Source organism: Ranitomeya imitator, chromosome 2 (genome assembly GCF_032444005.1).
Source record: "Ranitomeya imitator isolate aRanImi1 chromosome 2, aRanImi1.pri, whole genome shotgun sequence".
NCBI lineage: Eukaryota > Metazoa > Chordata > Amphibia > Anura > Dendrobatidae > Ranitomeya > Ranitomeya imitator.
Window position 1 is genome coordinate 269,466,955 of NC_091283.1, and position 4,736 is coordinate 269,471,690.

Genomic DNA, 4,736 nt, shown 5'->3' on the forward strand with positions numbered 1-4,736 from the left:
GCAATCTTGCACAGCGCGGGCGTGTACTATGGAGGACAGAGAATGAACTTCTATCCAATACTGCAGCCAGCAGGTAAGGAAAGGGTGAATCAAACACCCAAAAACCCCGTCTCCATGGCTGAAGATTGTTCCCTCCAAATTCAGGTGACAGTGTCCCTTTAAGTGTTGTATCAGTGGCCCAAAGGCATTTAACCCCTTAAAAACATCAGTTACTTATTCAAATCTGTGAAAATGGGCTGTTTGCCCACTTTGATGACAGTTCTGGTGCCCAGAACCCATTTGGGCCAGGCTGGAGAGACCTGGGTTGCTTGCAGGGCATCGCTGTCTGTGAATTTTACGTGTCAGATCAGTGGCCCAAAGGCATTTAACCCTTTCTTTAGCGCTCTTTGGTGCCCACTTTGATGCCCATTTTTGAGACAGTTTTAATATTTTTGTAGCCGTTTTTAAGCGTATTCACATTAGGGCTCCTCGCTGCATTGTCTTTTATTATTGTGATGATTATTTTTAGTTGTTAAACCTATAAAAAACAGAAAAGAAAAAATTGCCGAATAAGAAACTGAACGAATAAGAAACCAACTTCAGCCTCGTGGCCCCTCCAGCTTGCAGTCCCAGGCAAGCATCACCCCGTCCCCAGGCAGACCCCTCCAGCGTGCAGTCCCAGGCAAGCATCACCCCGTCCCCAGGCAGACCCCTCCAGCGTGCAGTCCCAGGCAAGCATCACCCCGTCCCCAGGCAGACCCCTCCAGCGTGCAGTCCCAGGCAAGCATCACCCCGTCCCCAGGCAGACCCCTCCAGCGTGCAGTCCCAGGCAAGCATCACCCCGTCCCCAGGCAGACCTCAGGCACACAGTCTCATACAAACTGCACCCTTTCCCAGGTAGACCCCCAGCATGCAGTCCCATGCAAGCAACGTCACCCTCTTCCCAAGGTAGCGCCCACAGCACGCAGTCCCACGCAATAAACGTCACCCCTTCTTCAGGCAGACCACCAGCACGCAGTCCCAGGCAAGCATCACCACCCCCTTCTCTCCAGGCAGATCCCCCTCCAGCATTCACATGCAGCCCCATGCAAGCAACATCCCCCCCTTCTCCCCAGCATGTTCATGCAGCCCCATACAAGCAACATTACCCCAACTTCCCACGCAGACCACCCTCCAGTATGCAGCCCCATGCAAGCATCACCCCATTCTCCTCATCCCCCCCTCCAGCATGTACATGCAGCCCCATGCAAGCAACATTACCCCCTTCTCCCCAGGCAGACCCCCCTCCAGCATGCAGCCCCATGCAAGCAACATCACCCCCGGCAGACTCCCAGCTCGTGCATGAACATCCACTTACCTCATCTGTGATCCCAAAAACACTCCAAATCCCGCCATGCCATGCACAGCTTCCTGCCTCAGGCTCCACCAGCCACTGTGTGTGTGACTCTCTGCTTGTCGCCGCACTCTGACCAGTGCTCATCGCTCCGCCTTCTCTCGGTGATGCGCCACTATGATTGGCTTTAGTCACCACAGGGGCGCGGCCGCTGCTGTCGTCAGACGTAAAGCACGTGTGTGAGGCTGGCAGACGAGTGGTGACCCAGTGGCCTAATGGATAAGGCATCAGCCTCCGGAGCTGGGGATTGTGGGTTCGAGTCCCATCTGGGTCGCTCCAGAATCACGTTTTGCCTAAAAAGAATAAAAACGGAAGAAAATGCGGAAGAATCTGCGACCTGCGGTGTGAGGAGATTCCGCGACCCCTCCGCGCCACCTCACAGGGCAAGTTTTACCTCAGCGCCGAGCGGTCAGTGCGCATGTGCGGCAGCGTCATCCCGGCACCGAGAGCAGCGCCGGGAACTGCGGAGGATTAACCCCTCACTGCCGGAAACTGCGGAGGATTAACCCCTCACTGCCGGTAACACGGAGCATTAACCCCTCACTGCCGGTAACACGGAGCATTAACCCCTCACTGCCGGTAATACAGGAGCATTAACCCCTCACTGCCGGTAACACAACTTTAACCCCTCACTGCCGGTAACACGGAGCATTAACCCCTCACTGCCGGTAACACGGAGCATTAACTCCTCACTGCCGGTAACACGGAGCATTAACCCCTCACTGCCGATAGTACAGGAGCATTAACCCCTCACTGCCGGTAACACGGAGGATTAACCCCTCACTGCCGGTAACACGGAGCATTAACCCCTCACTGCCGGTAACACGGAGCATTAACCCCTCACTGCCGGTAACACGGAGCATTAACCCCTCACTGCCGGTAACACGGAGCATTAACCCCTCACTGCCGGTAACACGGAGCATTAACCCCTCACTGCCGGTAACACGGAGGATTAACCCCTCACTGCCGGTAACACGGAGCATTAACCCCTCACTGCCAGTAACACGGAGGATTAACCCCTCACTGCCGGTAATACAGGAGCATTAACCCCTCACTGCCGGTAATACAGGAGCATTAACCCCTCACTGCCGGTAATACAGGAGCATTAACCCCTCACTGCCGGTAACACGGAGCATTAACCCCTCACTGCCGGTAACACGGAGCATTAACCCCTCACTGCCGGTAACACGGAGCATTAACCCCTCACTGCTGGTAACATGGAGGATTAACCCCTCACTGCCGGTAATACAGGAGCATTAACCCCTCACTGCCGGTAACACGGAGCATTAACCCCTCACTGCCGGTAATACAGGAGCATTAACCCCTCACTGCCGGTAACACGGAGCATTAACCCCTCACTGCCGGTAACACGGAGCATTAACCCCTCACTGCCGGTAACACGGAGCATTAACCCCTCACTGCCGGTAACACGGAGCATTAACCCCTCACTGCCGGTAACATGGAGGATTAACCCCTCACTGCCGGTAATACAGGAGCATTAACCCCTCACTGCCGGTAACACGGAGCATTAACCCCTCACTGCCGGTAATACAGGAGCATTAACCCCTCACTGCCGGTAACACGGAGCATTAACCCCTCACTGCCGGTAACACGGAGGATTAACCCCTCACTGCTGGTAACATGGAGGATTAACCCCTCACTGCCGGTAACACGGAGCATTAACCCCTCACTGCCGGTAACACGGAGCATTAACCCCTCACTGCCGGTAATACAGGAGCATTAACCCCTCACTGCCGGTAACACGGAGCATTAACCCCTCACTGCCGGTAATACAGGAGCATTAACCCCTCACTGCCGGTAATACAGGAGCATTAACCCCTCACTGCCAGTAACACGGAGCATTAACCCCTCACTGCCGGTAACACGGAGGATTAACCCCTCACTGCCGGTAACACGGAGCATTAACCCCTCACTGCCGGTAATACGGAGCATTAACCCCTCACTGCCGGTAACACGGAGCATTAACCCCTCACTGCCGGTAACACGGAGCATTAACCCCTCACTGCCGGTAATACGGAGCATTAACCCCTCACTGCCGGTAACACGGAGCATTAACCCCTCACTGCCGGTAACACGGAGCATTAACCCCTCACTGCCGGTAACACGGAGCATTAACCCCTCACTGCCGGTAACACGGAGCATTAACCCCTCACTGCCGGTAACACGGAGCATTAACCCCTCACTGCCGGTAACACGGAGCATTAACCCCTCACTGCCGGTAACACGGAGCATTAACCCCTCACTGCCGGTAACACGGAGCATTAACCCCTCACTGCCGATAGTACAGGAGCATTAACCCCTCACTGCCGGTAACACGGAGCATTAACCCCTCACTGCCGGTAACACGGAGCATTAACCCCTCACTGCCGGTAACACGGAGGATTAACCCCTCACTGCCGGTAACACGGAGGATTAACCCCTCACTGCCGGTAACACGGAGCATTAACCCCTCACTGCTGGTAACACGGAGCATTAACCCCTCACTGCCGGTAACACGGAGCATTAACCCCTCACTGCCGATAGTACAGGAGCATTAACCCCTCACTGCCGGTAACACGGAGGATTAACCCCTCACTGCCGGTAACACGGAGCATTAACCCCTCACTGCCGGTAACACGGAGCATTAACCCCTCACTGCCGGTAACACGGAGCATTAACCCCTCACTGCCGGTAACACGGAGGATTAACCCCTCACTGCCGGTAACACGGAGCATTAACCCCTCACTGCCAGTAACACGGAGGATTAACCCCTCACTGCCGGTAATACAGGAGCATTAACCCCTCACTGCTGGTAACACGGAGGATTAACCCCTCACTGCCGGTAATACAGGAGCATTAACCCCTCACTGCCGGTAATACAGGAGCATTAACCCCTCACTGCCGGTAATACAGGAGCATTAACCCCTCACTGCCGGTAACACGGAGCATTAACCCCTCACTGCCGGTAACACGGAGCATTAACCCCTCACTGCCGGTAACACGGAGGATTAACCCCTCACTGCTGGTAACATGGAGGATTAACCCCTCACTGACGGTAATACAGGAGCATTAACCCCTCACTGCCGGTAACACGGATCATTAACCCCTCACTGCCGGTAACACGGAGCATTAACCCCTCACTGCCGGTAACACGGAGCATTAACCCCTCACTGCCGGTAATACGGAGCATTAACCCCTCACTGCCGGTAACACGGAGCATTAACCCCTCACTGCCGGTAACACGGAGCATTAACCCCTCACTGCCGGTAACACGGAGCATTAACCCCTCACTGCCGGTAACACGGAGCATTAACCCCTCACTGCCGGTAACACGGAGCATTAACCCCTCACTGCCGGTAACACG

At 55.1% G+C, this 4,736-nt stretch overlaps 1 non-coding gene across 1 annotated transcript; it reads left to right on the forward strand.

The window, feature by feature from the left end:
- The first annotated feature begins 1,573 nt into the window (after positions 1-1,573).
- On the forward strand, positions 1,574-1,646 carry TRNAR-CCG (transfer RNA arginine (anticodon CCG)). Its single transcript has one exon. It is a non-coding gene; the product is annotated as a tRNA-Arg (tRNA).
- The last annotated feature ends 3,090 nt before the right edge of the window (positions 1,647-4,736 follow it).